This window comes from Rhinoderma darwinii, unplaced genomic scaffold, assembly GCF_050947455.1.
Source record: "Rhinoderma darwinii isolate aRhiDar2 unplaced genomic scaffold, aRhiDar2.hap1 Scaffold_3422, whole genome shotgun sequence".
NCBI classification, from domain to species: Eukaryota; Metazoa; Chordata; class Amphibia; order Anura; family Rhinodermatidae; genus Rhinoderma; species Rhinoderma darwinii.
In genome coordinates, this window is record NW_027463436.1 from 29,085 (window position 1) to 57,066 (window position 27,982).

Consider the following 27,982-nt stretch of genomic DNA (forward strand, 5'->3'; position numbering starts at 1 on the left):
TAAAAAGGACTATGGCTTAAAGCATTTAATGTCAATGGCCATTCTAAGCTGAATGTCCCTGCTCTCGTCAGATCGCAGAAGTTATACAGCTTAAGGCCTCGCTAGTACCAGTGTGGGAGACTGTCTGGGAATCCGTGGTGCGGTTGACTTTTTATTATGTTGTTTAGATTTTGTTTCACAATAGATTAAATAGGACTATGGATTAAGGCTTTTAATGTCAATGGCGATTCTAAGCTGAATGTGCCTGCTCTTGTCAGATCGCAGAAGTTACACAGCTTAAGACCTCGCTAGTACCAGTGTGGGAGACTGTCTGGGAATCCGTGGTGCAGTTGACTTTTTATTATGTCGTTTAGATTTTGTTTCACAATCGATTAAAAAGGACTATGGATTAAAGCATTTAATGTCAATGGCCATTCTAAGCTGAATGTGCCTGCTCTCGTCAGATTGCAGAAGTTACTCAGCTTAAAACCTCGCTAGTACCAGTGTGGGAGACTGTCTGGGAATCCGTGGTGCGGTTGACTTTTTATTATGTCGCTTAGATTTTGTTTCACAATCGATTAAAAAGGACTATGGATTAAAGCGTTTAATGTCGATGGCCATTCTAAGCTGAATGTGCCTGCTCTCGTCAGATCGCAGAAGTTACACAGCTTAAGGCCTCGCTAGTACCAGTGTGGGAGACTGTCTGGGAATCCGTGGTGCGGTTGAGTTTTTATTATGTCGTTTAGATTTTGTTTCACAATCGATTAAAAAGGACTATGGATTAAAGCATTTAATGTCAATGGCCATTCTAAGCTGAATGTCCCTGCTCTCGTCAGATCGCAGAAGTTACACAGCTTAAGGCCTCGCTAGTATCAGTGTGGGAGACTGTCTGGGAATCCGTGATGCGGTTGACTTTTTATTATGTCGTTTAGATTTTGTTTCACAATCGATTAAAAAGGACTATGGATTAAAGCATTTAATGTCAATGGCCATTCTAAGCTGAATGTGCCTGCCCTCGTCAGATCGCAGAAGTTACACAGCTTAAGGCCTCGCTAGTACCAGTGTGGGAGACTGTCTGGGAATCCGTGGTGCGGTTGACTTTTTATTATGTCATTTAGATTTTGTTTCACAATCGATTAAAAAGGACTATGGATTAAAGCATTTAATGTCAATGGCCATTCTAAGCTGAATGTGCCTGCTCTCGTCAGATCGCAGAAGTTACACAGCTTAAGGCCTCGCTAGTACCAGTGTGGGAGACTGTCTGGGAATCCGTGGTGCGGTTGACTTTTTATTATGTCGTTTAGATTTTGTTTCACAATCGATTAAAAAGGACTATGGATTAAAGCATTTAATGTCAATGGCCATTCTAAGCTGAATGTGCCTGCTCTCGTCAGATCGCAGAAGTTACACAGCTTAAGGCCTTGCTAGTACCAGTGTGGGAGACTGTCTGGGAATCCGTGGTGTGGTTGAATTTTTATTATGTCGTTTAGATTTTGTTTCACAATCGATTAAAAAGGACTATGGATTAAAGCATTTGATGTCAATGGCCATTCTAAGCTGAATGTCCCTGCTCTCGTCAGATCGCAGAAGTTACACAGCTTAAGGCCTCGCTAGTACCAGTGTGGGAGACTGTCTGGGAATCCGTGGTGCGGTTGACTTTTTATTATGTCGTTTAGATTTTGTTTCACAATCGATTAAAAAGGACTATGGATTAAAGCATTTAATGTCAATGGCCATTCTAAGCTGAATGTGCCTGCTCTCGTCAGATCGCAGAAGTTACACAGCTTAAGGCCTCGCTAGTACCAGTGTGGGAGACTGTCTGGGAATCCGTGGTGTGCTTGACTTTTTATTATGTCGTTTAGATTTTGTTTCACAATAGATTAAATAGGACAATGGATTAAAGGATTTAACGTCAATGGCCATTCTAAGCTGAATGTGCCTGCTCTCGTCAGAACGCAGAAGTTACACAGCTTAAGGCCTCGCTAGTACCAGTGTGGGAGACTGTCTGGGAATCCGTGGTGCGGTTGATTTTTTATTATGTCGTTTAGATTTTGTTTCACAATCGATTAAAAAGGACTATGGATTAAAGTATTTAATGTCAATGGCCATTCTAAGCTGAATGTCCCTGCTCTCGTTAGATCACAGAAGTTACACAGCTTAAGGCCTCGCTAGTACCAGTGTGGGAGACTGTCTGGGAATCCGTGGTGCGGTTGACTTTTTATTATGTTGTTTAGATTTTGTTTCACAATAGATTAAATAGGACTATGGATTAAGGCTTTTAATGTCAATGGCCATTCTAAGCTGAAAGTGCCTGCTCTCGTCAGATCGCAGAGGTTACACAGCTTAAGGCCTCGCTAGTACCAGTGTGGGAGACTGTCTGGGAATCCGTGGTGCGCTTGCCTTTTTATTATGTCGTTTAGATTTTGTTTCACAATAGATTAAATAGGACTATGGATTAAAGGATTTAACGTCAATGGCCATTCTAAGCTGAATGTGCCTGCTCTCGTCAGAACGCAGAAGTTACACAGCTTAAGGCCTCGCTAGTACCAGTGTGGGAGACTGTCTGGGAATCCGTGGTGCGGTTGATTTTTTATTATGTCGTTTAGATTTTGTTTCACAATCGATTAAAAAGGACTATGGATTAAAGCATTTAATGTCAATGGCCATTCTAAGCTGAATGTCCCTGTTCTCGTCAGATCACAGAAGTTACACAGCTTAAGGCCTCGCTAGTACAAGTGTGGGAGACTGTCTGGGAATCCGTGGTGCGGTTGACTTTTTATTATGTCGTTTAGATTTTGTTTCACAATAGATTAAATAGGACTATGGATTAAAGCATTTAACGTCAATGGCCATTCTAAGCTGAATGTGCCTGCTCTCGTCAGATCGCAGAAGTTACACAGCTTAAGGCCTCGCTAGTACCAGTGTGGGAGACTGTCTGGGAATCCGTGGTGCGGTTGAATTTTTATTATGTCGTTTAGATTTTGTTTCACAATCGATTAAAAAGGACTATGGATTAAAGCATTTAATGTCAATGGCCATTCTAAGCTGAATGTACCTGCTCTCGTCAGATCGCAGAAATTACACAGCTTAAGGCCTCGCTAGTACCAGTGTGGGAGACTGTCTGGGAATCCGTGGTGCGGTTGACTTTTTATTATGTCGTTTAGATTATGTTTCACAATCGATTAAAAAGGACTATGGATTAAAGCATTTAATGTCAATGGCCATTCTAAGCTGAATGTGCCTGCTCTCGTCAGATCGCAGAAGTTACACAGCTTAAGGCCTCGCTAGTACCAGTGTGGGAGACTGTCTGGGAATCCGTGGTGTGGTTGACTTTTTATTATGTCGTTTAGATTTTGTTTCACAATCGATTAAAAAGGACTATGGCTTAAAGCATTTAATGTCAATGGCCATTCTAAGCTGAATGTCCCTGCTCTCGTCAGATCGCAGAAGTTATACAGCTTAAGGCCTCGCTAGTACCAGTGTGGGAGACTGTCTGGGAATCCGTGGTGCGGTTGACTTTTTATTATGTTGTTTAGATTTTGTTTCACAATAGATTAAATAGGACTATGGATTAAGGCTTTTAATGTCAATGGCGATTCTAAGCTGAATGTGCCTGCTCTTGTCAGATCGCAGAAGTTACACAGCTTAAGACCTCGCTAGTACCAGTGTGGGAGACTGTCTGGGAATCCGTGGTGCAGTTGACTTTTTATTATGTCGTTTAGATTTTGTTTCACAATCGATTAAAAAGGACTATGGATTAAAGCATTTAATGTCAATGGCCATTCTAAGCTGAATGTGCCTGCTCTCGTCAGATTGCAGAAGTTACTCAGCTTAAAACCTCGCTAGTACCAGTGTGGGAGACTGTCTGGGAATCCGTGGTGCGGTTGACTTTTTATTATGTCGCTTAGATTTTGTTTCACAATCGATTAAAAAGGACTATGGATTAAAGCGTTTAATGTCGATGGCCATTCTAAGCTGAATGTGCCTGCTCTCGTCAGATCGCAGAAGTTACACAGCTTAAGGCCTCGCTAGTACCAGTGTGGGAGACTGTCTGGGAATCCGTGGTGCGGTTGAATTTTTATTATGTCGTTTAGATTTTGTTTCACAATCGATTAAAAAGGACTATGGATTAAAGCATTTAATGTCAATGGCCATTCTAAGCTGAATGTCCCTGCTCTCGTCAGATCGCAGAAGTTACACAGCTTAAGGCCTCGCTAGTATCAGTGTGGGAGACTGTCTGGGAATCCGTGATGCGGTTGACTTTTTATTATGTCGTTTAGATTTTGTTTCACAATCGATTAAAAAGGACTATGGATTAAAGCATTTAATGTCAATGGCCATTCTAAGCTGAATGTGCCTGCCCTCGTCAGATCGCAGAAGTTACACAGCTTAAGGCCTCGCTAGTACCAGTGTGGGAGACTGTCTGGGAATCCGTGGTGCGGTTGACTTTTTATTATGTCATTTAGATTTTGTTTCACAATCGATTAAAAAGGACTATGGATTAAAGCATTTAATGTCAATGGCCATTCTAAGCTGAATGTGCCTGCTCTCGTCAGATCGCAGAAGTTACACAGCTTAAGGCCTCGCTAGTACCAGTGTGGGAGACTGTCTGGGAATCCGTGGTGCGGTTGACTTTTTATTATGTCGTTTAGATTTTGTTTCACAATCGATTAAAAAGGACTATGGATTAAAGCATTTAATGTCAATGGCCATTCTAAGCTGAATGTGCCTGCTCTCGTCAGATCGCAGAAGTTACACAGCTTAAGGCCTTGCTAGTACCAGTGTGGGAGACTGTCTGGGAATCCGTGGTGTGGTTGAATTTTTATTATGTCGTTTAGATTTTGTTTCACAATCGATTAAAAAGGACTATGGATTAAAGCATTTGATGTCAATGGCCATTCTAAGCTGAATGTCCCTGCTCTCGTCAGATCGCAGAAGTTACACAGCTTAAGGCCTCGCTAGTACCAGTGTGGGAGACTGTCTGGGAATCCGTGGTGCGGTTGACTTTTTATTATGTCGTTTAGATTTTGTTTCACAATCGATTAAAAAGGACTATGGATTAAAGCATTTAATGTCAATGGCCATTCTAAGCTGAATGTGCCTGCTCTCGTCAGATCGCAGAAGTTACACAGCTTAAGGCCTCGCTAGTACCAGTGTGGGAGACTGTCTGGGAATCCGTGGTGTGCTTGACTTTTTATTATGTCGTTTAGATTTTGTTTCACAATAGATTAAATAGGACAATGGATTAAAGGATTTAACGTCAATGGCCATTCTAAGCTGAATGTGCCTGCTCTCGTCAGAACGCAGAAGTTACACAGCTTAAGGCCTCGCTAGTACCAGTGTGGGAGACTGTCTGGGAATCCGTGGTGCGGTTGATTTTTTATTATGTCGTTTAGATTTTGTTTCACAATCGATTAAAAAGGACTATGGATTAAAGTATTTAATGTCAATGGCCATTCTAAGCTGAATGTCCCTGCTCTCGTTAGATCACAGAAGTTACACAGCTTAAGGCCTCGCTAGTACCAGTGTGGGAGACTGTCTGGGAATCCGTGGTGCGGTTGACTTTTTATTATGTTGTTTAGATTTTGTTTCACAATAGATTAAATAGGACTATGGATTAAGGCTTTTAATGTCAATGGCCATTCTAAGCTGAAAGTGCCTGCTCTCGTCAGATCGCAGAGGTTACACAGCTTAAGGCCTCGCTAGTACCAGTGTGGGAGACTGTCTGGGAATCCGTGGTGCGCTTGCCTTTTTATTATGTCGTTTAGATTTTGTTTCACAATAGATTAAATAGGACTATGGATTAAAGGATTTAACGTCAATGGCCATTCTAAGCTGAATGTGCCTGCTCTCGTCAGAACGCAGAAGTTACACAGCTTAAGGCCTCGCTAGTACCAGTGTGGGAGACTGTCTGGGAATCCGTGGTGCGGTTGATTTTTTATTATGTCGTTTAGATTTTGTTTCACAATCGATTAAAAAGGACTATGGATTAAAGCATTTAATGTCAATGGCCATTCTAAGCTGAATGTCCCTGTTCTCGTCAGATCACAGAAGTTACACAGCTTAAGGCCTCGCTAGTACAAGTGTGGGAGACTGTCTGGGAATCCGTGGTGCGGTTGACTTTTTATTATGTTGTTTAGATTTTGTTTCACAATAGATTAAATAGGACTATGGATTAAGGCTTTTAATGTCAATGGCCATTCTAAGCTGAAAGTGCCTGCTCTCGTCAGATCGCAGAAGTTACACAGCTTAAGGCCTCGCTAGTACCAGTGTGGGAGACTGTCTGGGAATCCGTGGAGCGGTTGAATTTTTATTATGTCGTTTAGATTTTGTTTCACAATCGATTAAAAAGGACTATGGATTAAAGCATTTAACGTCAATGGCCATTCTAAGCTGAATGTCCCTGCTCTCGTCAGATCGCAGAAGTTACACAGCTTAAAATCTCGCTAGTACCAGTATGGGAGACTGTCTGGGAATCCGTGGTGCGGTTGACGTTTTATTATGTCGTTTAGATTTTGTTTCACAATCGATTAAAAAGGACTATGGATTAAAGTATTTAATGTCGATGGCCATTCTAAGCTGAATGTCCCTGCTCTCGTCAAATCGCAGAAGTTACACAGCTTAAGGCCTCGCTAGTACCAGTGTGGGAGACACTCTGGGAATCCGTGGTGCGGTTGACTTTTTATTATGTTGTTTAGATTTTGTTTCACAATGGATTAAATAGGACTATGGATTAAGGCTTTTAATGTCAATGGCCATTCTAAGCTGAATGTGCCTGCTCTCGTCAGATCGCAGAAGTTACACAGCTTAAGACCTCGCTAGTACCAGTGTGGGAGACTGTCTGGGAATCCGTGGTGCGGTTGACTTTTTATTATGTCGTTTAGATTTTGTTTCACAATCGATTAAAAAGGACTATGGATTAAAGCATTTAATGTCAATGCCCATTCTAAGCTGAATGTGCCTGCTCTCGTCAGATCGCAGAAGATACACAGCTTAAGGCCTCGCAAATACCAGTGTGGGAGACTGTCTGGGAATCCGTGGTGCAGTTGACTTTTTATTATGTCGTTTAGATTTTGTTTCACAATCGATTAAAAAGGACTATGGATTAAAGCATTTAATGTCAATGGCCATTCTAAGCTGAATGTGCCTGCTCTCGTCAGATCGCAGAAGTTACACAGCTTAAGGCCTCGCTAGTACCAGTGTGGGAGACTGTCTGGGAATCCGTGGTGCAGTTGACTTTTTATTATGTCGTTTAGATTTTGTTTCACAATCGATTAAAAAGGACTATGGATTAAAGCATTTAATGTCAATGGCCATTCTAAGCTGAATGTGCCTGCTCTCGTCAGATCGCAGAAGTTACACAGCTTAAGGCCTTGCTAGTACCAGTGTGGGAGACTGTCTGGGAATCATTGGTGCGGTTGACTTTTTATTATGTCGTTTAGATTTTGTTTCACAATAGATTAAATAGGACTATGGATTAAAGCATTTAACGTCAATGGCCATTCTAAGCTGAATGTGCCTGCTCTCGTCAGATCGCAGAAGTTACACAGCTTAAGGCCTCGCTAGTACCAGTGTGGGAGACTGTCGGGGAATCCGTGGTGCGGTTGCATTTTTATTATGTCGTTTAGATTTTGTTTCACAATCGATTAAAAAGGACTATGGATTAAAGCGTTTAATGTCAATGGCTATTCTAAGCTGAATGTCCCTGCTCTCGTCAGATCGCAGAAGTTACACGGCTTAAGGCCTCGCTAGTACCAGTGTGGGAGACTGTCTGGGAATCCGTGGTGCGGTTGCCTTTTTATTATGTCGTTTAGATTTTGCTTCACAATCGATTAAAAAGGACTATGGATTAAAGCATTTAATGTCAATGGCCAGTCTAAGCTGAATGTGCCTGCTCTTGTTAGATCGCAGAACTTACACAGCTTAACGCCTCGCTAGTACCAATGTGGGAGACTGTCTGGGAATCCGTGGTGCGGTTGACTTTTTATTATGTCGTTTAGATTTTGTTTCACAATAGATTAAATAGGACTATGGATTAAAGCATTTAACGTCAGCTTAGGCTGAATGTGCCTTCTCTCGTCAGATCGCAGAAGTTACACAGCTTAAGGCCTCGCTAGTACCAGTGTGGGAGACTGTCTGGGAATCCGTGGTGCGGTTGACTTTTTATTATGTCGTTTCGATTTTGTTTCACAATCGATTAAAAAGGACTATGGATTAAAGCATATAATGTCAGTGGCCATTCTAAGCTGAATGTGCCTGCTCTCGTCAGATCGCAGAAGTTACACAGCTTAAGGCCTTGCTAGTACCAGTGTGGGAGACTGTCTGGGAATCCGTGGTGCGGTTGGCTTTTTATTATGTTGTTTAGATTTTGTTTCACAATAGATTAAATAGGACTATGGATTAAGGCTTTTAATGTCAATGGCCATTCTAAGCTGAATGTGCCTGCTCTCGTCAGATCGCTGAAGTTACACAGCTTGAGGCCTCGCTAGTACCAGTGTGGGAGACTGTCTGGCAATCCGTGGTGCGGTTGAATTTTTATTATGTCGTTTAGATTTTGTTTCACAATCGATTAAAAAGGACTATGGATTAAAGCATTTAATGTCAATGGCTATTCTAAGCTGAATGTCCCTGCTCTCGTCAGATCGCAGAAGTTACACAGCTTAAGGCCTCGCTAGTACCAGTGTGGGAGACTGTCTGGGAATCCGTGGTGCGGTTGACTTTTTATTATGTCGTTTAGATTTTGTTTCACAATCGATTAAAAAGGACTATGGATTAAAGCATTTAATGTCAATGGCCAGTCTAAGCTGAATGTGCCTGCTCTTGTTAGATCGCAGAACTTACACAGCTTAACGCCTCGCTAGTACCAGTGTGGGAGACTGTCTGGAAATCCGTGGTGCGGTTGACTTTTTATTATGTCGTTTAGATTTTGTTTCACAATCGATTAAAAAGGACTATGGATTAAAGCATTCAATGTCAATGGCCATTCTAAGCAGAATGTGCCTGCTCTCGTCAGATCGCAGAAGTCACGCAGCTTAAGGCCTCGCTAGTACCAGTGTGGGAGACTGTCTGGGAATCCGTGGTGCGGTTGACTTTTTATTATGTCGTTTAGATTTTGTTTCACAATAGATTAAATAGGACTATGGATTAAGGATTTTAATGTCAATGGCCATTCTAAGCTGAATGTGCCTGCTCTTGTTAGATCGCAGAAGTTACACAGCTTAACGCCTCGCTAGTACCAGTGTGAGAGACTGTCTGGGAATCCGTGGTGCGGTTGACTTTTATTATGTCGTTTAGATTTTGTTTCACAATCGATTAAAAAGGACTATGGATTAAAGCATTTAATGTCAATTGCCATTCTAAGCTGAATGTCCCTGCTCTCGTCAGATAGCAGAAGTTACACAGCTTAAGGCCTCGCTAGTACCAGTGTGGGAGACTGTCTGGGAATCCGTGGTGCGGTTGATTTTTTATTATGTCGTTTAGATTTTGTTTCACAATCGATTAAAAAGGACTATGGATTAAAGCATTTAATGTCAATGGCCATTCTAAGCTGAATGTGCCTGCTCTCGTCAGATCGCAGAAGTTACACAGCTTAAGGCCTCGCTAGTACCAGTGTGGGAGACTGTCTGGGAATCCGTGGTGCGGTTGACTTTTTATTATGTCGTTTAGATTTTGTTTCACAATCGATTAAAAAGGACTATGGATTAAAGCATTTAATGTCAATGGCCATTCTAAGCTGAATGTGCCTGCTCTCGTCAGATCGCAGAAGTTACACAGCTTAAGGCCTCGCTAGTACCAGTGTGGAAGACTGTCTGGGAATCCGTGGTGCGGTTGACTTTTTATTATGTCGTTTAGATTTTGTTTCACAATAGATTAAATAGGACTATGGATTAAAGCATTTAACGTCAATGGCCATTCTAAGCTGAATGTGCCTGCTCTCGTCAGAACGCAGAAGTTACACAGATTAAGGTCTCGCTAGTACCAGTGTGGGAGACTGTCTGGGAATCCGTGGTGCGGTTGATTTTTTATTATGTCGTTTAGATTTTGTTTCACAATCGATTAAAAAGGACTATGGATTAAAGCATTTAATGTCAATGGCCATTCTAAGCTGAATGTGCCTGCTCTCGTCAGATCGCAGAAGTTACACAGCTTAATGCCTCGCTAGTACCAGTGTGGGAGACTGTCTGGGAATCCGTGGTGCGGTTGCCTTTTTATTATGTCGTTTAGATTTTGTTTCACAATCGATTAAAAAGGACTATGGATTAAAGCATTTAATGTCAATGGCCATTCTAAGCTGAATGTGCCTGCTCTCGTCAGATCGCAGAAGTTACACAGCTTAAGGCCTCGCTAGTACCAGTGTGGGAGACTGTCTGGGAATCCGTGGTGCGGTTGACTTTTTATTATGTCGTTTAGATTTTGTTTCACAATAGATTAAATAGGACTATGGATTAAAGCATTTAATGTCAATGGCCATTCTAAGCTGAATGTGCCTGCTCTCGTCAGATCGCAGAAGTTACACAGCTTAAGGCCTCGCTAGTACCAGTGTGGGAGACTGTCTGGGAATCCGTGGTGCGGTTGACTTTTTATTATGTCGTTTAGATTTTGTTTCACAATCGATTAAAAAGGACTATGGATTAAAGCATTTAACGTCAATGGCCATTCTAAGCTGAATGTCCCTGCTCTCGTCAGATAGCAGAAGTTACACAGCTTAAGGCCTCGTTAGTACCAGTGTGGGAGACTGTCTGGGAATCTGTGGTGCGGTTGATTTTTTATTATGTCGTTTAGATTTTGTTTCACAATCGATTAAAAAGGACTATGGATTAAAGCATTTAATGTCAATGGCCATTCTAAGCTGAATGTGCCTGCTCTCGTCAGATCGCAGAAGTTACACAGCTTAAGGCCACGCTAGTACCAGTGTGGGAGACTGTCTGGGAAATCCGTGGTGCGGTTGACTTTTTATTATGTCGTTTAGATTTTGTTTCACAATCGATTAAAAAGGACTATGGATTAAAGCATTTAATGTCAATGGCCATTCTAAGCTGAATGTGCCTGCTCTCGGCAGATCGAAGAAGTTACACAGCTTAAGGCCTCGCTAGTACCAGTGTGGGAGACTGTCTGGGAATCCGTGGTGCGGTTGACTTTTTATTATGTCGTTTAGATTTTGTTTCACAATCGATTAAAAAGGACTATGGATTAAAGCATTTAATGTCAATGGCCATTCTAAGCTGAATGTGCCTGCTCTCGTCAGATCGCAGAAGTTACACAGCTTAAGGCCTCGCTAGTACTAGTGTGGAAGACTGTCTGGGAATCCGTGGTGCGGTTGACTTTTTATTATGTCGTTTAGATTTTGTTTCACAATAGATTAAATAGGACTATGGATTAAAGCATTTAACGTCAATGGCCATTCTAAGCTGAATGTGCCTGCTCTCGTCAGAACGCAGAAGTTACACAGATTAAGGTCTCGCTAGTACCAGTGTGGGAGACTGTCTGGGAATCCGTGGTGCGGTTGAATTTTTATTATGTCGTTTAGATTTTGTTTCACAATCGATTAAAAAGGACTATGGATTAAAGCATTTAACGTCAATGGCCATTCTAAGCTGAATGTGCCTGCTCTCGTCAGAATGCAGAAGTTACACAGCTTAAGGCCTCGCTAGTACCAGTGTGGGAGACTGTCTGGGAATCCGTGGTGCGGTTGGCTTTTTATTATGTTGTTTAGATTTTGTTTCACAATAGATTAAATAGGACTATGGATTAAGGCTTTTAATGTCAATGGCCATTCTAAGCTGAATGTGCCTGCTCTCGTCAGATCACAGAAGTTACACAGCTTAAGGCCTCGCTAGTACCAGTGTGGGAGACTGTCTGGGAATCCGTGGTGCGGTTGACTTTTTATTATGTCGTTTAGATTTGTTTCACAATCGATTAAAAAGGACTATGGATTAAGGCGTTTAATGTCAATGGCCATTCTAAGCTGAATGTGCCTGCTCTCGTTAGATCGCAGAAGTTACACAGCTTAAGGCCTCGCTAGTACCAGTGTGGGAGACTGTCTGTGAATCCGTGGTGCGGTTGACTTTTTATTATGTCGTTTAGATTTTGTTTCACAATAGATTAATTAGGACTATGGATTAAAGCATTTAACGTCAATGGCCATTCTAAGCTAAATGTGCCTGCTCTCGTCAGATCGCAGAAGTTACACAGCTTAAGGCCTCGCTAGTACCAGTGTGGGAGACTGTCTTTGAATCCGTGGTGTGGTTGAATTTTTATTATGTCGTTTAGATTTTGTTTCACAATCGATTAAAAAGGACTATGGATTAAAGCATTTAATGTCAATGGCCATTCTAAGCTGAATGTCCCTGCTCTCGTCAGATAGCAGAAGTTACACAGCTTAAGGCCTCGCTAGTACCAGTGTGGGAGACTGTCTGGGAATCCGTGGTGCGGTTGACTTTTTATTATGTCGTTTAGATTTTGTTTCACAATAGATTAAATAGGACTATGGATTAAAGCATTTAACGTCAATGGACATTCTAAGCTGAATGTGCCTGCTCTCGTCAGATCGCAGAAGTTACACAGCTTAACGCCTCGCTAGTACCAGTGTGAGAGACTGTCTGGGAATCCGTGGTGCGGTTGACTTTTATTATGTCGTTTAGATTTTGTTTCACAATCGATTAAAAAGGACTATGGATTAAAGCATTTAATGTCAATGGCCATTCTAAGCTGAATGTCCCTGCTCTCGTCAGATAGCAGAAGTTACACAGCTTAAGGCCTCGCTAGTACCAGTGTGGGAGACTGTCTGGGAATCCGTGGTGCGGTTGATTTTTTATTATGTCGTTTAGATTTTGTTTCACAATCGATTAAAAAGGACTATGGATTAAAGCATTTAATGTCAATGGCCATTCTAAGCTGAATGTGCCTGCTCTCGTCAGATCGCAGAAGTTACACAGCTTAAGGCCTCGCTAGTACCAGTGTGGGAGACTGTCTGGGAATCCGTGGTGCGGTTGACTTTTTATTATGTCGTTTAGATTTTGTTTCACAATCGATTAAAAAGGACTATGGATTAAAGCACTTAATGTCAATGGCCATTCTAAGCTGAATGTGCCTGCTCTCGGCAGAGCGCAGAAGTTACACAGCTTAAGGCCTCGCTAGTACCAGTGTGGGAGACTGTCTGGGAATCCGTGGTGCGGTTGACTTTTCATTATGTCGTTTAGATTTTGTTTCACAATCGATTAAAAAGGACTATGGATTAAAGCATTTAATGTCAATGGCCATTCTAAGCTGAATGTGCCTGCTCTCGTCAGATCGCAGAAGTTACACAGCTTAAGGCCTCGCTAGTACCAGTGTGGAAGACTGTCTGGGAATCCGTGGTACGGTTGACTTTTTATTATGTCGTTTAGATTATGTTTCACAATAGATTAAATAGGACTATGGATTAAAGCATTTAACGTCAATGGCCATTCTAAGCTGAATGTGCCTGCTCTCGTCAGAACGCAGAAGTTACACAGATTAAGGTCTCGCTAGTACCAGTGTGGGAGACTGTCTGGGAATCCGTGGTGCGGATGAATTTTTATTATGTCGTTTAGATTTTGTTTCACAATCGATTAAAAAGGACTATGGATTAAAGCATTTAACGTCAATGGCCATTCTAAGCTGAATGTCCCTGCTCTCGTCAGATAGCAGAAGTTACACAGCTTAAGGCCTCGTTAGTACCAGTGTGGGAGACTGTCTGGGAATCTGTGGTGCGGTTGATTTTTTATTATGTCGTTTAGATTTTGTTTCACAATCGATTAAAAAGGACTATGGATTAAAGCATTTAATGTCAATGGCCATTCTAAGCTGAATGTGCCTGCTCTCGTCAGATCGCAGAAGTTACACAGCTTAAGGCCACGCTAGTACCAGTGTGGGAGACTGTCTGGGAATCCGTGGTGCGGTTGACTTTTTATTATGTCGTTTAGATTTTGTTTCACAATCGATTAAAAAGGACTATGGATTAAAGCATTTAATGTCAATGGCCATTCTAAGCTGAATGTGCCTGCTCTCGGCAGATCGCAGAAGTTACACAGCTTAAGGCCTTGCTAGTACCAGTGTGGGAGACTGTCTGGGAATCCGTGGTGCGGTTGACTTTTTATTATGTCGTTTAGATTTTGTTTCACAATCGATTAAAAAGGACTATGGATTAAAGCATTTAATGTCAATGGCCATTCTAAGCTGAATGTGCCTGCTCTCGTCAGATCGCAGAAGTTACACAGCTTAAGGCCTCGCTAGTACTAGTGTGGAAGACTGTCTGGGAATCCGTGGTGCGGTTGACTTTTTATTATGTCGTTTAGATTTTGTTTCACAATAGATTAAATAGGACTATGGATTAAAGCATTTAACGTCAATGGCCATTCTAAGCTGAATGTGCCTGCTCTCGTCAGAACGCAGAAGTTACACAGATTAAGGTCTCGCTAGTACCAGTGTGGGAGACTGTCTGGGAATCCGTGGTGCGGTTGAATTTTTATTATGTCGTTTAGATTTTGTTTCACAATCGATTAAAAAGGACTATGGATTAAAGCATTTAACGTCAATGGCCATTCTAAGCTGAATGTGCCTGCTCTCGTCAGAATGCAGAAGTTACACAGCTTAAGGCCTCGCTAGTACCAGTGTGGGAGACTGTCTGGGAATCCGTGGTGCGGTTGGCTTTTTATTATGTTGTTTAGATTTTGTTTCACAATAGATTAAATAGGACTATGGATTAAGGCTTTTAATGTCAATTGCCATTCTAAGCTGAATGTGCCTGCTCTCGTCAGATCACAGAAGTTACACAGCTTAAGGCCTCGCTAGTACCAGTGTGGGAGACTGTCTGGGAATCCGTGGTGCGGTTGACTTTTTATTATGTCGTTTAGATTTGTTTCACAATCGATTAAAAAGGACTATGGATTAAGGCGTTTAATGTCAATGGCCATTCTAAGCTGAATGTGCCTGCTCTCGTTAGATCGCAGAAGTTACACAGCTTAAGGCCTCGCTAGTACCAGTGTGGGAGACTGTTTGTGAATCCGTGGTGCGGTTGACTTTTTATTATGTCGTTTAGATTTTGTTTCACAATAGATTAATTAGGACTATGGATTAAAGCATTTAACGTCAATGGCCATTCTAAGCTAAATGTGCCTGCTCTCGTCAGATCGCAGAAGTTACACAGCTTAAGGCCTCGCTAGTACCAGTGTGGGAGACTGTCTTTGAATCCGTGGTGTGGTTGAATTTTTATTATGTCGTTTAGATTTTGTTTCACAATCGATTAAAAAGGACTATGGATTAAAGCATTTAGTGTCAATGGCCATTCTAAGCTGAATGTCCCTGCTCTCGTCAGATAGCAGAAGTTACACAGCTTAAGGCCTCGCTAGTACCAGTGTGGGAGACTGTCTGGGAATCCGTGGTGCGGTTGACTTTTTATTATGTCGTTTAGATTTTGTTTCACAATAGATTAAATAGGACTATGGATTAAAGCATTTAATGTCAATGGACATTCTAAGCTGAATGTGCCTGCTCTCGTCAGAACGCAGAAGTTACACAGCTTAAGGCCTCGCTAGTACCAGTGTGGGAGACTGTCTGGGAATCCGTGGTGCGGTTGAATTTTTATTATGTTGTTTAGATTTTTTTTCACAATAGATTAAATAGGACTATGGATTAAGGCTTTTAATGTCAATGGCCATTCTAAGCTGAATGTGCCTGCTCTCGTCAGATCGCAGAAGTTACACAGCTTAAGGCCTCGCTAGTACCAGTGTGGGAGACTGTCTGGGAATCCGTGGTGCGGTTGACTTTTTATTATGTCGTTTAGATTTTGTTTCACAATCGATTAAAAAGGACTATGGATTAAAGCATTTAATGTCAATGGCCATTCTAAGCTGAATGTGCCTGCTCTCGTCAGATCGCTGAAGTTACACAGCTTAACGCCTCGCTAGTACCAGTGTGAGAGACTGTCTGGGAATCCGTGGTGCTGTTGACTTTTATTATGTCGTTTAGATTTTGTTTCACAATCGATTAAAAAGGACTATGGATTATAGCATTTAATGTCAATGGCCATTCTAAGCTGAATGTCCCTGCTCTCGTCAGATAGCAGAAGTTACACAGCTTAAGGCCTCGCTAGTACCAGTGTGGGAGACTGTCTGGGAATCCGTGGTGCGGTTGATTTTTTATTATGTCGTTTAGATTTTGTTTCACAATCGATTAAAAAGGACTATGGATTAAAGCATTTAATGTCAATGGCCATTCTAAGCTGAATGTGCCTGCTCTCGTCAGATCGCAGAAGTTACACAGCTTAAGGCCTCGCTAGTACCAGTGTGGGAGACTGTCTGGGAATCCGTGGTGCGGTTGACTTTTTATTATGTCGTTTAGATTTTGTTTCACAATCGATTAAAAAGGACTATGGATTAAAGCATTTAATGTCAATGGCCATTCTAAGCTGAATGTGCCTGCTCTCGTCAGATCGCAGAAGTTACACAGCTTAAGGCCTCGCTAGTACCAGTGTGGGAGACTGTCTGGGAATCCGTGGTGCGGGTGACTTTTTATTATGTCGTTTAGATTTTGTTTCACAATCGATTAAAAAGGACTATGGATTAAAGCATTTAATGTCAATGGCCATTCAAAGCTGAATGTGCCTGCTCTCGTCAGATCGCAGAAGTTACACAGCTTAAGGCCTCGCTAGTACCAGTGTGGGAGACTGTCTGGGAAACTGTGGTGCGGTTGACTTTTCATTATGTCGTTTAGATTTTGTTTCACAATAGATTAAATAGGACTATGGATTAAGGCTTTTAATGTCAATGGCCATTCTAAGCTGAATGTGCCTGCTCTCGTCAGATCACAGAAGTTACACAGCTTAAGGCCTCGCTTGTACCAGTGTGCGAGACTGTCTGGGAATCCGTGGTGCGGTTGACTTTTTATTATGTCGTTTAGATTTTGTTTCACAATCGATTAAAAAGGACTATGGATTAAAGCACTTAATGTCAATGGCCATTCGAAGCTGAATGTGCCTGCTCTCGTTAGATCGCAGAAGTTTCACAGCTTAAAACCTCGCTAGTACCAGTCTGGGAATCCGTGGTGCGGTTGACTTTTTATTATGTCGTTTAGATTTTGTTTCACAATAGATTAAATAGGAATATGGATTAAGGCTTTTAATGTCAGTGGCCATTCTAAGCTGAATGTACCTGCTCTCGTTAGATCGCAGAAGTTACACAGCTTAATGCCTCGCTAGTACCAGTGTGGGAGACTGTCTGGGAATCCGTGGTGCGGTTGACTTTTTATTATGTCGTTTAGATTTTGTTTCACAATCGATTAAAAAGGACTATGGATTAAAGCATTTAATGTCAATAGCCATTCTAAGCTGAATGTCCATGCTCTCGTCAGATCGCAGAAGTTACACAGCTTAAGGCCTTGCTAGTACCAGTGTGGGAGACTGTCTGGGAATCCGTGGTGCGGTTGACTTTTTATTATGTCGTTTCGATTTTGTTTCACAATCGATTAAAAAGGACTATGGATTAAAGCATTTAATGTCAATGGCCATTCTAAACTGAATGTCCCTGCTCTCGTCAGATCGCAGAAGTTACACAGCTTAAGGCCTCGCTAGTACCAGTGTGGGATACTGTCTGGGAATCCGTGGTGCGGTTGACTTTTTATTATGTCGTTTAGATTTTGTTTCACAATCGATTAAAAAGGACTATGGATTAAAGCATTTAATGTCAATGGCCATTCGATGCTGAATGTGCCTGCTCTCGTTAGATCGCAGAAGTTTCACAGCTTAAAACCTCGCTAGTACCAGTGTGGGAGACTGTCTGGGAATCCGTGGTGCGGTTGACTTTTTATTATGTCGTTTAGATTTTGTTTCACAATCGATTAAAAAGGACTATGGATTAAAGCATTTAATGTAAATGGCCATTCTAAGCTGAATGTGCCTGCTCTCGTTAGATCGCAGAAGTTACACAGCTTAACGCCTCGCTAGTTCCAGTGTGGGAGACTGTCTGGGAATCCGTGGTGCGGTTGACTTTTTATTATGTCGTTTAGATTTTGTTTCACAATAGATTAAATAGGACTATGGATTAAAGAATTTAACGTCAATGGCCATTCTAAGCTGAATGTGCCTTCTATCGTCAGATCGCAGAAGTTACACAGCTTAAGGCCTCGCTAGTACCAGTGTGGGAGACTGTCTGGGAATCCGTGGTGCGGTTGACTTTTTATTATGTCGTTTAGATTTTGTTTCACAATCGATTAAAAAGGACTATGGATTAAAGCATTTAATGTCAATGGCCATTCTAAGCTGAATGTCCCTGCTCTCGTCAGATCGCAGAAATAACACAGCTTAAGGCCTCGCTAGTACCAGTGTGGGAGACTGTCTGGGAATCCGTGGTGCGGTTGACTTTTTATTATGTCGTTTAGATTTTGTTTCACAATAGATTAAATAGGACTATGGATTAAGGCATTTAACGTCAATGGCCATTCTAAGCTGAATGTCCCTGCTCTCGTCAGATCGCAGAAGTTACACAGCTTAAGGCCTCGCTAGTACCAGTGTGGGAGACAGTCTGGGAATCCGTGGTGCGGTTGACTTTTTATTATGTTGTTTAGATTTTGTTTCACAATAGATTAAATAGGACTATGGATTAAGGCTTTTAATGTCAATGGCCATTCTAAGCTGAATGTGCCTGCTCTCATTAGATCGCAGAAGTTACACAGCTTAACGCCTCGCTAGTACCAGTGTGGGAGACTGTGTGGGAATCCGTGGTGCAGTTGACTTTTTATTATGTCGTTTAGATTTTGTTTCACAATCGATTAAAAAGGACTATGGATTAATGCATTTAATGTCAATGGCCATTCTAAGCTGAATGTGACTGCTCTCGTTAGATCGCAGAAGTTACACAGCTTAACGCCTCGCTAGTACCAGTGTGGGAGACTGTGTGGGAATCCGTGGTGCGGTTGACTTTTTATTATGTCGTTTAGATTTTGTTTCACAATAGATTAAATAGGACTATGGATTAAAGAATTTAACGTTAATGGCCATTCTAAGCTGAATGTGCCTGCTCTCGTCAGGTCGCAGAAGTTACACAGCTTAAGGCCTCGCTAGTACCAGTGTGGGAGACTGTCTGGGAATCCGTGGTGCGGTTGAATTTTATTATGTCGTTTAGATTTTGTTTCACAATCGATTAAAAAGGACTATGGATTAAAGCATTTAATGTCAATGGCCATTCTAAGCTGAATGTCCCTGCTCTCGTCAGATCGCGGAACTTACACAGCTTAAGGCCTCGTTAGTACCAGTGTGGGAGACTGTCTGGGAGTCCGTGGTGCGGTTGGCTTTTTATTATGTTGTTTAGATTTTGTTTCACAATAGATTAAGTAGGACTATGGATTAAGGTTTTTAAAGTCAGTGGCCATTCTAAGCTGAATGTGCCTGCTCTCGTCAGATCTCAGAAGTTACACAGCTTAAGGCCTCGCTAGTACCAGTGTGGGAGACTGTCTGGGAATCCGTGGTGCGGTTGAATTTTTATTATGCCGTTTAGATTTTGTTTCACAATCGATTAAAAAGGACTATGGATTAAAGCATTTAATGTCAATGGCCATTCTAAGCTGAATGTCCCTGCTCTCGTCAGATTGCAGAAGTTACACCGCTTAAGGCCTCGCTAGTACCAGTGTGGGAGACTGTCTGGGAATCCGTGGTGCGGTTGACTTTTTATTATGTCGTTTAGATTTTGTTTCACAATCGATTAAAAAGGACTATGGATTAAAGCATTTAATGTCAATGGCCATTCTAAACTTAATGCGCCTGCTCTCGTCAGATCGCAGAAGTTACACAGCTTAAGGCCTCGCTAGTACCAGTGTGGGAGACTGTCTGGGAATCCGTGGTGCGGTTGACTTTTTATTATGTCGTTTAGATTTTGTTTCACAATCGATTAAAAAGGACTATGGATTAAAGCATTTAATGTCAATGGCCATTCTAAGCTGAATGTGCCTGCTTTTGTTAGATCGCAGAAGTTACACAGCTTAACGCCTCGCTAGTACCAATGTGGGAGACTGTCTGGGAATCCGTGGTGCGGTTAACTTTGTATTATGTCGTTTAGATTTTGTTTCACAATAGATTAAATAGGACTATGGATTAAAGCGTTTAACGTATTTGGCCATTCTAAGCTGAATGTACCTGCTCTCGTTAGATCGCAGAAGTTACACAGCTTAATGCCTCGCTAGTACCAGTGTGGGAGACTGTCTGGGAATCCGTGGTGCGGTTGACTTTTTATTATGTCGTTTAGATTTTGTTTCACAATCGATTAAAAAGGACTATGGATTAAAGCATTTAATGTCAATAGCCATTCTAAGCTGAATGTCCATGCTCTCGTCAGATCGCAGAAGTTACACAGCTTAAGGCCTCGCTAGTACCAGTGTGGGAGACTGTCTCGGAATCCGTGGTGCGGTTGACTTTTTATTATGTCGTTTCGATTTTGTTTCACAATCGATTAAAAAGGACTATGGATTAAAGCATTTAATGTCAATGGCCATTCTAAACTGAATGTCCATGCTCTCGTCAGATCGCAGAAGTTACACAGCTTAAGGCCTCGCTAGTACCAGTGTGGGAGACTGTCTGGGAATCCGTGGTGCGGTTGACTTTTTATTATGTCGTTTAGATTTTGTTTCACAATCGATTAAAAAGGACTATGGATTAAAGCATTTAATGTCAATAGCCATTCGAAGCTGAATGTGCCTGCTCTCGTTAGATCGCAGAAGTTTCACAGCTTAAAACCTCGCTAGTACCAGTGTGGGAGACTGTCTGGGAATCCGTGGTGCGGTTGACTTTTTATTATGTCGTTTAGATTTTGTTTCACAATCGATTAAAAAGGACTATGGATTAAAGCATTTAATGTCAATGGCCATTCTAAGCTGAATGTGCCTGCTCTCGTTAGATCGCAGAAGTTACACAGCTTAACGCCTCGCTAGTTCCAGTGTGGGAGACTGTCTGGGAATCCGTGGTGCGGTTGACTTTTTATTATGTCGTTTAGATTTTGTTTCACAATAGATTAAATAGGACTATGGATTAAAGCATTTAACGTCAATGGCCATTCTAAGCTGAATGAGCCTGCTCTCGTCAGAACGCAGAAGTTACACAGCTTAATGCCTCGCTAGTACCAGTGTGGGAGACTGTCTGGGAATCCGTGGTGCGGTTGAATATTTATTATGTCGTTTAGATTTTGTTTCACAATCGATTAAAAAGGACTATGGATTAAAGCATTTAATGTCAATGGCCATTCTAAGCTGAATGTCCCTGCTCTCGTCAGATCGCGGAAGTTACACAGCTTAAGGCCTCGCTAGTACCAGTGTGGGAGACTGTCTGGGAATCCGTGGTGCGGTTGGCTTTTTATTATGTTGTTTAGATTTTGTTTCACAATAGATTAAATAGGACTATGGATTAAGGCTTTTAATGTCAGTGGCCATTCTAAGCTGAATGTGCCTGCTCTCGTCAGATCGCAGAAGTTACACAGCTTAAGGCCTCGCTAGTACCAGTGTGGGAGACTGTCTGGGAATCCGTGGTGCGGTTGACTTTTTATTATGTTGTTTAGATTTTGTTTCACAATCGATTAAAAAGGACTATGGATTAAAGCATTTAATGTCAATGGCCATTCTAAACTGAATGTGCCTGCTCTCGTCAGATCGCAGAAGTTACACAGCTTAAGGCCTCGCTAGTACCAATGTGGGAGACTGTCTGGGAATCCGTGGTGCGGTTGAGTTTTTATTATGTCGTTTAGATTTTGTTTCACAATCGATTAAAAAGGACTATGGATTAAAGCATTTAATGTCAATGGCCATTCTAAGCTGAATGTCCCTGCTCTCGTCAGATAGCAGAAGTTACACAGCTTAAGGCCTCGCTAGTACCAGTGTGGGAGACTGTCTGGGAATCCGTGGTGCGGTTGACTTTTTATTATGTCGTTTAGATTTTGTTTCACAATCGATTAAAAAGGACTATGGATTAAAGCATTTAATGTCAATGGCCATTCTAAGCTGAATTCGCCTGCTCTCGTCAGATCGCAGAAGTTACACAGCTTAAGGCCTCGCTAGTACCAGTGTGGGAGACTGTCTGGGAATCCGTGGTGCGGTTGACTTTTTATTATGTCGTTTAGATTTTGTTTCACAATCGATTAAAAAGGACTATGGATTAAAGCATTTAATGTCAATGGCCATTCTAAGCTGAATGTGCCTGCTCTCGTCAGATCGCAGAAGTTACACAGCTTAAGGCCTCGCTAGTACCAGTGTGGGAGACTGTCTGGGAATCCGTGGTGCGGTTGACTTTTTATTATGTCGTTTAGATTTTGTTTCACAATAGATTAAATAGGACTATGGATTAAAGCATTTAACGTCAATGGCCATTCTAAGCTGAATGTGCCTGCTCTCGTCAGATCGCAGAAGTTACACAGCTTAAGGCCTCGCTAGTACCAGTGTGGGAGACTGTCTGGGAATCCGTGGTGCGGTTGACTTTTTATTATGTCGTTTAGATTTTGTTTCACATTCGATTAAAAAGGACTATGGATTAAAGCATTTAAAGTCAATGGCCATTCTAAGCTGAATGTGCCTGCTCTCGTCAGATCGCAGAAGTTACACAGCTTAAGGCCTCGCTAGTACCAGTGTGGGAGACTCTCTGGGAATCTGTGGTGCGGTTGACTTTTTATTATGTTGTTTAGATTTTGTTTCACAATAGATTAAATAGGACTATGGATTAAGGCTTTTAAAGTCAATGGCCATTCTAAGCTGAATGTGCCTGCTCTCGTCAGATCGCAGAAGTTACACAGCTTAAGGCCTCGCTAGTACCAGTGTGGGAGACTGTCTGGGAATCCGTGGAGCGGTTGACTTTTTATTATGTCGTTTAGATTTTGTTTCACAATCGATTAAAAAGGACTATGGATTAAACCATTTAATGTCAATGGCCATTCTAAGCTGAATGTGCCTGCTCTCGTCAGATCGCAGAAGTTACACAGCTTAAGGCCTCGCTAGTACCAGTGTGGGAGACTGTCTGGGAATCCGTGGTGCGGTTGACTTTTTATTATGTCGTTTAGATTTTGTTTCACAATCGATTAAAAAGGACTATGGATTAAAGCATTTAATGTCAATGGCCATTCTAAGCTGAATGTCCCTGCTCTCGTCAGATCGCAGAAGTTACACAGCTTAAGGCCTCGCTAGTACCAGTGTGGGAGACTGTCTGGGAATCCGTGGTGCGGTTGACTTTTTATTATGTCGTTTAGATTTTGTTTCACAATCGATTAAAAAGGACTATGGATTAAAGCATTTAATGTAAATGGCCATTCTAAGCTGAATGTGCCTGCTCTCGTCAGATCGCAGAAGTTACACAGCTTAAGGCCTCGCTAGTACCAGTGTGGGAGACTGTCTGGGAATCCGTGGTGCGGTTGACTTTTTATTATGTCGTTTAGATTTTGTTTCACAATAGATTAAATAGGACTATGGATTAAAGCATTTAACGTCAATGGCCATTCTAAGCTGAATGTGCCTGCTCTCGTCAGATCGCAGAAGTTACACAGCTTAAGGCCTCGCTAGTACCAGTGTGGGAGACTGTCTGGGAATACGTGGTGCGGTTGACTTTTTATTATGTCGTTTAGATTTTGTTTCACAATCGATTAAAAAGGACTATGGATTAAAGCATTTAATGTCAATGGCCATTCTAAGCTGAATGTGCCTGCTCTCGTCAGATCGCAGAAGTTACACAGCTTAAGGCCTCGCTAGTACCAGTGTGGGAGACTGTCTGGGAATCCGTGGTGCGGTTGACTTTTTATTATGTCGTTTAGATTTTGTTTCACAATCGATTAAAAAGAACTATGGATTAAAGCATTTAATGTTAATGGCCATTCTAAGCTGAATGTGCCTGCTCTCGTCAGATCGCAGAAGTTACACAGCTTAACGCCTCGCTAGTACCAGTGTGGGAGACTGTTTGGGAATCCGTGGTGCGGTTGACTTTTTATTATGTCGTTTAGATTTTGTTTCACAATCGATTAAAAAGGACTATGGATTAAAGCATTTAATGTCAATGGCCATTCTAAGCTGAATGTGCCTGCTCTCGTCAGATCGCAGAAGTTACACAGCTTAAGGCCTCGCTAGTACCAGTGTGGGAGACTGTCTGGGAATGCGTGGTGCGGTTGACTTTTTATTATGTCGTTTAGATTTTGTTTCACAATCGATTAAAAAGGACTATGGATTAAAGCATTTAATGTCAATGGCCATTCTAAGCTGAATGTGCCTGCTTTCGTTAGATCGCAGAAGTTACACAGCTTAACGCCTCGCTAGTACCAGTGTGGGAGACTGTCTGGGAATCCGTGGTGCGGTTGACTTTTTATTATGTCGTTTAGATTTTGTTTCACAATCGATTAAAAAGGACTATGGATTAAAGCATTTAATGTCAATGGCCATTCTAAGCTGAATGTGCCTGCTCTCGTCAGATCGCAGAAGTTACACAGCTTAAGGCCTCGCTAGTACCAGTGTGGGAGACTGTCTGGGAATCCGTGGTGCGGTTGACTTTTTATTATGTCGTTTAGATTTTGTTTCACAATCGATTAAAAAGGACTATGGATTAAAGCATTTAATGTCAATGGCCATTCTAAGCTGAATGTGCCTGCTCTCGTCAGATCGCAGAAGTTACACAGCTTAAGGCCTCGCTAGTACCAGTGTGGGAGACTGTCTGGGAATCCGTGGTGCGGTTGACTTTTTATTATGTCGTTTAGATTTTGTTTCACAATCGATTAAAAAGAACTATGGATTAAAGCATTTAATGTTAATGGCCATTCTAAGCTGAATGTGCCTGCTCTCGTTAGATCGCAGAAGTTACACAGCTTAACGCCTCGCTAGTACCAGTGTGGGAGACTGTTTGGGAATCCGTGGTGCGGTTGACTTTTTATTATGTCGTTTAGATTTTGTTTCACAATCGATTAAAAAGGACTATGGATTAAAGCATTTAATGTCAATGGCCATTCTAAGCTGAATGTGCCTGCTCTCGTCAGATCGCAGAAGTTACACAGCTTAAGGCCTCGCTAGTACCAGTGTGGGAGACTGTCTGGGAATGCGTGGTGCGGTTGACTTTTTATTATGTCGTTTAGATTTTGTTTCACAATCGATTAAAAAGGACTATGGATTAAAGCATTTAATGTCAATGGCCATTCTAAGCTGAATGTGCCTGCTTTCGTTAGATCGCAGAAGTTACACAGCTTAACGCCTCGCTAGTACCAGTGTGGGAGACTGTCTGGGAATCCGTGGTGCGGTTGACTTTTTATTATGTCGTTTAGATTTTGTTTCACAATCGATTAAAAAGGACTATGGATTAAAGCATTTAATGTCAATGGCCATTCTAAGCTGAATGTGCCTGCTCTCGTCAGATCGCAGAAGTTACACAGCTTAAGGCCTCGCTAGTACCAGTGTGGGAGACTGTCTGGGAATCCGTGGTGCGGTTGACTTTTTATTATGTCGTTTAGATTTTGTTTCACAATCGATTAAAAAGGACTATGGATTAAAGCATTTAATGTCAATGGCCATTCTAAGCTGAATGTGCCTGCTCTCGTCAGATCGCAGAAGTTACACAGCTTAAGGCCTCGCTAGTACCAGTGTGGGAGACTGTCTGGGAATCCGTGGTGCGGTTGACTTTTTATTATGTCGTTTAGATTTTGTTTCACAATCGATTAAAAAGGACTATGGATTAAACCATTCAATGTCTATGGCCATTCTAAGCTGAATGTGCCTGCTCTCGTCAGATTGCAGAAGTTACACAACTTAAGGCCTCGCTAGTACCAGTGTGGGAGACTGTCTGGGAATCCGTGGTGCGGTTGACTTTTTGTTATGTCGTTTAGATTTTGTTTCACAATAGATTAAATAGGACTATGGATTAAAGCATTTAACGTCAATGGCAATTCTAAGCTGAATGTTCCTGCTCTCGTCAGAACGCAGAAGTTACACAGCTTAAGGCCTCGCTAGTACCAGTGTGGGAGACAGTCTGGGAATCCATGGTGCGGTTGACTTTTTATTATGTTGTTTAGATTTTGTTTCACAATAGATTAAATAGGACTTTGGATTAAGGCTTTTAATGTCAATGGCCATTCTAAGCTGAATTTGCCTTCTCTCGTTAGATCGCAGAAGTTACACAGCTTAACGCTTCGCTAGTACCAGTGTGGGAGACTGTCTGGGAATCCGTGGTGCGGTTGACTTTTTATTATGTCGTTTAGATTTTGTTTCACAATAGATTAAATAGGACTATGGATTAAAGCATTTAACGTCAATGGCCATTCTAAGCTGAATGTGCCTGCTCTCGTCAGATCGCAGAAGTTACACAGCTTAAGGCCTCACCAGTACCAGTGTGGGAGACTGTCTGGGAATCCGTGGTGCGGTTGACTTTTTATTATGTTGTTTAGATTTTGTTTCACAATAGATTAAATAGGATTTTGGATTAAGGCTTTTAATGTCAATGGCCATTCTAAGCTGAATTTGCCTTCTCTCGTTAGATCGCAGAAGTTACACAGCTTAACGCTTCGCTAGTACCAGTGTGGGAGACTGTCTGGGAATCCGTGGTGCGGTTGACTTTTTATTATGTCGTTTAGATTTTGTTTCACAATAGATTAAATAGGACTATGGATTAAAGCATTTAACGTCAATGGCCATTCTAAGCTGAATGTGCCTGCTCTCGTCAGATCGCAGAAGTTACACAGCTTAAGGCCTCACCAGTACCAGTGTGGGAGACTGTCTGGGAATCCGTGGTGCGGTTGACTTTTTATTATGTCGTTTAGATTTTGTTTCACAATTGATTAAAAAGGACTATGGATTAAAGCATTTAATGTCAATGGCCATTCTAAGCTGAATGTGCCTGCTCTCGTCAGAACGCAGAAGTTACATAGCTTAAGGCCTCACCAGTACCAGTGTGGGAGAGTATCTGGGAATCCGTGGTGCGGTTGCATTTTTATTATGTCGTTTAGATTTTGTTTCACAATCGATTAAAAAGGACTATGGATTAAAGCATTTAATGTCAATGGCCATTCTAAGCTGAATGTCCCTGCTCTCGTCAGATCGCAGAAGTTACACAGCTTAAGGCCTCGCTAGTACCAGTGTGGGAGACTGTCTGGGAATCCGTGGTGCGGTTGAATTTTTATTATGTCGTTTAGATTTTGTTTCACAATAGATTAAATAGGACTATGGATTAAAGCATTTAACGGCAATGGCCATTCTAAGCTGAATGTGCCTGCTCTCGTCAGATCGCAGAAGTTACACAGCTTAAGGCCTCGCTAGTACCAGTGTGGGAGACTGTCTGGGAATCCGTGGTGCGGTTGAATTTTTATTATGTCGTTTAGATTTTGTTTCACAATCGATTAAAAAGGACTATGGATTAAAGCATTTAATGTCAATGGCCATTCTAAGCTGAATGTCCCTGCTCTCGTCAGATCGCAGAAGTTACACAGCTTAAGGCCTCACCAGTACCAGTGTGGGAGACTGTCTGAGAATCCGTGGTGCGGTTGACTTTTTATTATGTCGTTTAGATTTTGTTTCACAATTGATTAAAAAGGACTATGGATTAAAGCATTTAATGTCAATGGCAATTCTAAGCTGAATGTGCCTGCTCTCGTCAGAACGCAGAAGTTACACAGCTTAAGGCCTCACTAGTACCAGTGTGGGAGACTGTCTGGGAATCCATGGTGCGGTTGAATTTTTATTATGTCGTTTAGATTTTGTTTCACAATCGATTAAAAAGGACTATAGATTAAAGCATTTAATGTCAATGGCCATTCTAAGCTGAATGTCCCTGCTCTCGTCAGATCGCAGAAGTTACACAGCTTAAGGCCTCGCTAGTACCAGTGTGGGAGACTGTCTGGGAATCCGTGGTGCGGTTGACATTTTATTATGTCGTTTAGATTTTGTTTCACAATCGATTAAAAAGGACTATGGATTAAAGCATTTAATGTCAATCGCCATTCTAAGCTGAATGTGCCTGCTCTCGTCAGATCGCAGAAGTTACTCAGCTTAAGGCCTCGCTAGT

General features: G+C 41.8%; 83 pseudogenes; all 83 read left to right on the forward strand.

The window, feature by feature from the left end:
- The first annotated feature begins 30 nt into the window (after positions 1 to 30).
- On the forward strand, positions 31 to 149 carry LOC142706274 (5S ribosomal RNA; annotated as a pseudogene).
- A 67-nt stretch (positions 150 to 216) lies between these two features.
- Positions 217 to 335, forward strand: LOC142706018 (5S ribosomal RNA; annotated as a pseudogene).
- A 253-nt stretch (positions 336 to 588) lies between these two features.
- LOC142706564 (5S ribosomal RNA) lies at positions 589 to 707 on the forward strand (annotated as a pseudogene).
- Positions 708 to 774: 67 nt separating this feature from the next.
- Positions 775 to 893, forward strand: LOC142706070 (5S ribosomal RNA; annotated as a pseudogene).
- Positions 894 to 960: 67 nt separating this feature from the next.
- LOC142706465 (5S ribosomal RNA) lies at positions 961 to 1,079 on the forward strand (annotated as a pseudogene).
- Positions 1,080 to 1,146: 67 nt separating this feature from the next.
- On the forward strand, positions 1,147 to 1,265 carry LOC142706651 (5S ribosomal RNA; annotated as a pseudogene).
- Positions 1,266 to 1,332: 67 nt separating this feature from the next.
- On the forward strand, positions 1,333 to 1,451 carry LOC142706700 (5S ribosomal RNA; annotated as a pseudogene).
- A 67-nt stretch (positions 1,452 to 1,518) lies between these two features.
- LOC142706276 (5S ribosomal RNA) lies at positions 1,519 to 1,637 on the forward strand (annotated as a pseudogene).
- A 253-nt stretch (positions 1,638 to 1,890) lies between these two features.
- Positions 1,891 to 2,009, forward strand: LOC142706252 (5S ribosomal RNA; annotated as a pseudogene).
- Positions 2,010 to 2,076: 67 nt separating this feature from the next.
- Positions 2,077 to 2,195, forward strand: LOC142706604 (5S ribosomal RNA; annotated as a pseudogene).
- Positions 2,196 to 2,448: 253 nt separating this feature from the next.
- Positions 2,449 to 2,567, forward strand: LOC142706253 (5S ribosomal RNA; annotated as a pseudogene).
- A 67-nt stretch (positions 2,568 to 2,634) lies between these two features.
- LOC142706452 (5S ribosomal RNA) lies at positions 2,635 to 2,753 on the forward strand (annotated as a pseudogene).
- A 67-nt stretch (positions 2,754 to 2,820) lies between these two features.
- Positions 2,821 to 2,939, forward strand: LOC142706438 (5S ribosomal RNA; annotated as a pseudogene).
- A 67-nt stretch (positions 2,940 to 3,006) lies between these two features.
- LOC142706657 (5S ribosomal RNA) lies at positions 3,007 to 3,125 on the forward strand (annotated as a pseudogene).
- A 67-nt stretch (positions 3,126 to 3,192) lies between these two features.
- LOC142706318 (5S ribosomal RNA) lies at positions 3,193 to 3,311 on the forward strand (annotated as a pseudogene).
- A 67-nt stretch (positions 3,312 to 3,378) lies between these two features.
- LOC142706275 (5S ribosomal RNA) lies at positions 3,379 to 3,497 on the forward strand (annotated as a pseudogene).
- Positions 3,498 to 3,564: 67 nt separating this feature from the next.
- On the forward strand, positions 3,565 to 3,683 carry LOC142706020 (5S ribosomal RNA; annotated as a pseudogene).
- A 253-nt stretch (positions 3,684 to 3,936) lies between these two features.
- Positions 3,937 to 4,055, forward strand: LOC142706541 (5S ribosomal RNA; annotated as a pseudogene).
- Positions 4,056 to 4,122: 67 nt separating this feature from the next.
- LOC142706071 (5S ribosomal RNA) lies at positions 4,123 to 4,241 on the forward strand (annotated as a pseudogene).
- Positions 4,242 to 4,308: 67 nt separating this feature from the next.
- LOC142706466 (5S ribosomal RNA) lies at positions 4,309 to 4,427 on the forward strand (annotated as a pseudogene).
- Positions 4,428 to 4,494: 67 nt separating this feature from the next.
- LOC142706665 (5S ribosomal RNA) lies at positions 4,495 to 4,613 on the forward strand (annotated as a pseudogene).
- A 67-nt stretch (positions 4,614 to 4,680) lies between these two features.
- Positions 4,681 to 4,799, forward strand: LOC142706702 (5S ribosomal RNA; annotated as a pseudogene).
- Positions 4,800 to 4,866: 67 nt separating this feature from the next.
- Positions 4,867 to 4,985, forward strand: LOC142706277 (5S ribosomal RNA; annotated as a pseudogene).
- A 253-nt stretch (positions 4,986 to 5,238) lies between these two features.
- Positions 5,239 to 5,357, forward strand: LOC142706254 (5S ribosomal RNA; annotated as a pseudogene).
- A 67-nt stretch (positions 5,358 to 5,424) lies between these two features.
- Positions 5,425 to 5,543, forward strand: LOC142706606 (5S ribosomal RNA; annotated as a pseudogene).
- Positions 5,544 to 5,796: 253 nt separating this feature from the next.
- Positions 5,797 to 5,915, forward strand: LOC142706255 (5S ribosomal RNA; annotated as a pseudogene).
- A 67-nt stretch (positions 5,916 to 5,982) lies between these two features.
- LOC142706453 (5S ribosomal RNA) lies at positions 5,983 to 6,101 on the forward strand (annotated as a pseudogene).
- A 67-nt stretch (positions 6,102 to 6,168) lies between these two features.
- Positions 6,169 to 6,287, forward strand: LOC142706580 (5S ribosomal RNA; annotated as a pseudogene).
- Positions 6,288 to 6,540: 253 nt separating this feature from the next.
- Positions 6,541 to 6,659, forward strand: LOC142706180 (5S ribosomal RNA; annotated as a pseudogene).
- A 67-nt stretch (positions 6,660 to 6,726) lies between these two features.
- On the forward strand, positions 6,727 to 6,845 carry LOC142706339 (5S ribosomal RNA; annotated as a pseudogene).
- Positions 6,846 to 7,098: 253 nt separating this feature from the next.
- On the forward strand, positions 7,099 to 7,217 carry LOC142706235 (5S ribosomal RNA; annotated as a pseudogene).
- Positions 7,218 to 7,284: 67 nt separating this feature from the next.
- Positions 7,285 to 7,403, forward strand: LOC142706530 (5S ribosomal RNA; annotated as a pseudogene).
- Positions 7,404 to 7,470: 67 nt separating this feature from the next.
- LOC142706042 (5S ribosomal RNA) lies at positions 7,471 to 7,589 on the forward strand (annotated as a pseudogene).
- A 67-nt stretch (positions 7,590 to 7,656) lies between these two features.
- On the forward strand, positions 7,657 to 7,775 carry LOC142706644 (5S ribosomal RNA; annotated as a pseudogene).
- Positions 7,776 to 8,207: 432 nt separating this feature from the next.
- On the forward strand, positions 8,208 to 8,326 carry LOC142706537 (5S ribosomal RNA; annotated as a pseudogene).
- Positions 8,327 to 8,579: 253 nt separating this feature from the next.
- LOC142706380 (5S ribosomal RNA) lies at positions 8,580 to 8,698 on the forward strand (annotated as a pseudogene).
- Positions 8,699 to 8,951: 253 nt separating this feature from the next.
- LOC142706502 (5S ribosomal RNA) lies at positions 8,952 to 9,070 on the forward strand (annotated as a pseudogene).
- A 252-nt stretch (positions 9,071 to 9,322) lies between these two features.
- LOC142706636 (5S ribosomal RNA) lies at positions 9,323 to 9,441 on the forward strand (annotated as a pseudogene).
- Positions 9,442 to 9,508: 67 nt separating this feature from the next.
- On the forward strand, positions 9,509 to 9,627 carry LOC142706677 (5S ribosomal RNA; annotated as a pseudogene).
- A 67-nt stretch (positions 9,628 to 9,694) lies between these two features.
- Positions 9,695 to 9,813, forward strand: LOC142706386 (5S ribosomal RNA; annotated as a pseudogene).
- Positions 9,814 to 9,880: 67 nt separating this feature from the next.
- LOC142706695 (5S ribosomal RNA) lies at positions 9,881 to 9,999 on the forward strand (annotated as a pseudogene).
- A 253-nt stretch (positions 10,000 to 10,252) lies between these two features.
- On the forward strand, positions 10,253 to 10,371 carry LOC142706689 (5S ribosomal RNA; annotated as a pseudogene).
- A 67-nt stretch (positions 10,372 to 10,438) lies between these two features.
- Positions 10,439 to 10,557, forward strand: LOC142706701 (5S ribosomal RNA; annotated as a pseudogene).
- A 440-nt stretch (positions 10,558 to 10,997) lies between these two features.
- On the forward strand, positions 10,998 to 11,116 carry LOC142706156 (5S ribosomal RNA; annotated as a pseudogene).
- Positions 11,117 to 11,183: 67 nt separating this feature from the next.
- LOC142706341 (5S ribosomal RNA) lies at positions 11,184 to 11,302 on the forward strand (annotated as a pseudogene).
- A 67-nt stretch (positions 11,303 to 11,369) lies between these two features.
- Positions 11,370 to 11,488, forward strand: LOC142706050 (5S ribosomal RNA; annotated as a pseudogene).
- Positions 11,489 to 11,555: 67 nt separating this feature from the next.
- On the forward strand, positions 11,556 to 11,674 carry LOC142706426 (5S ribosomal RNA; annotated as a pseudogene).
- A 67-nt stretch (positions 11,675 to 11,741) lies between these two features.
- Positions 11,742 to 11,860, forward strand: LOC142706464 (5S ribosomal RNA; annotated as a pseudogene).
- Positions 11,861 to 11,926: 66 nt separating this feature from the next.
- LOC142706499 (5S ribosomal RNA) lies at positions 11,927 to 12,045 on the forward strand (annotated as a pseudogene).
- A 253-nt stretch (positions 12,046 to 12,298) lies between these two features.
- Positions 12,299 to 12,417, forward strand: LOC142706577 (5S ribosomal RNA; annotated as a pseudogene).
- Positions 12,418 to 12,855: 438 nt separating this feature from the next.
- LOC142706713 (5S ribosomal RNA) lies at positions 12,856 to 12,974 on the forward strand (annotated as a pseudogene).
- Positions 12,975 to 13,041: 67 nt separating this feature from the next.
- On the forward strand, positions 13,042 to 13,160 carry LOC142706617 (5S ribosomal RNA; annotated as a pseudogene).
- A 625-nt stretch (positions 13,161 to 13,785) lies between these two features.
- On the forward strand, positions 13,786 to 13,904 carry LOC142706393 (5S ribosomal RNA; annotated as a pseudogene).
- A 67-nt stretch (positions 13,905 to 13,971) lies between these two features.
- LOC142706635 (5S ribosomal RNA) lies at positions 13,972 to 14,090 on the forward strand (annotated as a pseudogene).
- Positions 14,091 to 14,157: 67 nt separating this feature from the next.
- On the forward strand, positions 14,158 to 14,276 carry LOC142706342 (5S ribosomal RNA; annotated as a pseudogene).
- Positions 14,277 to 14,343: 67 nt separating this feature from the next.
- Positions 14,344 to 14,462, forward strand: LOC142706053 (5S ribosomal RNA; annotated as a pseudogene).
- Positions 14,463 to 14,529: 67 nt separating this feature from the next.
- Positions 14,530 to 14,648, forward strand: LOC142706427 (5S ribosomal RNA; annotated as a pseudogene).
- Positions 14,649 to 14,715: 67 nt separating this feature from the next.
- On the forward strand, positions 14,716 to 14,834 carry LOC142706376 (5S ribosomal RNA; annotated as a pseudogene).
- A 66-nt stretch (positions 14,835 to 14,900) lies between these two features.
- Positions 14,901 to 15,019, forward strand: LOC142706552 (5S ribosomal RNA; annotated as a pseudogene).
- Positions 15,020 to 15,272: 253 nt separating this feature from the next.
- LOC142706579 (5S ribosomal RNA) lies at positions 15,273 to 15,391 on the forward strand (annotated as a pseudogene).
- Positions 15,392 to 15,644: 253 nt separating this feature from the next.
- LOC142705977 (5S ribosomal RNA) lies at positions 15,645 to 15,763 on the forward strand (annotated as a pseudogene).
- A 67-nt stretch (positions 15,764 to 15,830) lies between these two features.
- LOC142706131 (5S ribosomal RNA) lies at positions 15,831 to 15,949 on the forward strand (annotated as a pseudogene).
- A 252-nt stretch (positions 15,950 to 16,201) lies between these two features.
- Positions 16,202 to 16,320, forward strand: LOC142705989 (5S ribosomal RNA; annotated as a pseudogene).
- A 985-nt stretch (positions 16,321 to 17,305) lies between these two features.
- Positions 17,306 to 17,424, forward strand: LOC142705975 (5S ribosomal RNA; annotated as a pseudogene).
- A 67-nt stretch (positions 17,425 to 17,491) lies between these two features.
- LOC142706646 (5S ribosomal RNA) lies at positions 17,492 to 17,610 on the forward strand (annotated as a pseudogene).
- Positions 17,611 to 19,164: 1,554 nt separating this feature from the next.
- LOC142705994 (5S ribosomal RNA) lies at positions 19,165 to 19,283 on the forward strand (annotated as a pseudogene).
- Positions 19,284 to 21,210: 1,927 nt separating this feature from the next.
- LOC142706492 (5S ribosomal RNA) lies at positions 21,211 to 21,329 on the forward strand (annotated as a pseudogene).
- Positions 21,330 to 21,397: 68 nt separating this feature from the next.
- LOC142706189 (5S ribosomal RNA) lies at positions 21,398 to 21,514 on the forward strand (annotated as a pseudogene).
- A 68-nt stretch (positions 21,515 to 21,582) lies between these two features.
- Positions 21,583 to 21,701, forward strand: LOC142705999 (5S ribosomal RNA; annotated as a pseudogene).
- A 254-nt stretch (positions 21,702 to 21,955) lies between these two features.
- On the forward strand, positions 21,956 to 22,072 carry LOC142706113 (5S ribosomal RNA; annotated as a pseudogene).
- A 69-nt stretch (positions 22,073 to 22,141) lies between these two features.
- LOC142706081 (5S ribosomal RNA) lies at positions 22,142 to 22,258 on the forward strand (annotated as a pseudogene).
- Positions 22,259 to 22,327: 69 nt separating this feature from the next.
- Positions 22,328 to 22,444, forward strand: LOC142706082 (5S ribosomal RNA; annotated as a pseudogene).
- A 441-nt stretch (positions 22,445 to 22,885) lies between these two features.
- Positions 22,886 to 23,002, forward strand: LOC142706083 (5S ribosomal RNA; annotated as a pseudogene).
- Positions 23,003 to 23,071: 69 nt separating this feature from the next.
- Positions 23,072 to 23,188, forward strand: LOC142706166 (5S ribosomal RNA; annotated as a pseudogene).
- Positions 23,189 to 23,442: 254 nt separating this feature from the next.
- On the forward strand, positions 23,443 to 23,561 carry LOC142706345 (5S ribosomal RNA; annotated as a pseudogene).
- A 68-nt stretch (positions 23,562 to 23,629) lies between these two features.
- LOC142706084 (5S ribosomal RNA) lies at positions 23,630 to 23,746 on the forward strand (annotated as a pseudogene).
- Positions 23,747 to 24,001: 255 nt separating this feature from the next.
- On the forward strand, positions 24,002 to 24,118 carry LOC142706133 (5S ribosomal RNA; annotated as a pseudogene).
- A 255-nt stretch (positions 24,119 to 24,373) lies between these two features.
- LOC142706086 (5S ribosomal RNA) lies at positions 24,374 to 24,490 on the forward strand (annotated as a pseudogene).
- A 69-nt stretch (positions 24,491 to 24,559) lies between these two features.
- Positions 24,560 to 24,676, forward strand: LOC142706087 (5S ribosomal RNA; annotated as a pseudogene).
- Positions 24,677 to 24,931: 255 nt separating this feature from the next.
- On the forward strand, positions 24,932 to 25,048 carry LOC142706134 (5S ribosomal RNA; annotated as a pseudogene).
- Positions 25,049 to 25,303: 255 nt separating this feature from the next.
- Positions 25,304 to 25,420, forward strand: LOC142706089 (5S ribosomal RNA; annotated as a pseudogene).
- A 69-nt stretch (positions 25,421 to 25,489) lies between these two features.
- On the forward strand, positions 25,490 to 25,606 carry LOC142706090 (5S ribosomal RNA; annotated as a pseudogene).
- A 2,115-nt stretch (positions 25,607 to 27,721) lies between these two features.
- LOC142706167 (5S ribosomal RNA) lies at positions 27,722 to 27,838 on the forward strand (annotated as a pseudogene).
- Positions 27,839 to 27,982: the final 144 nt, after the last annotated feature.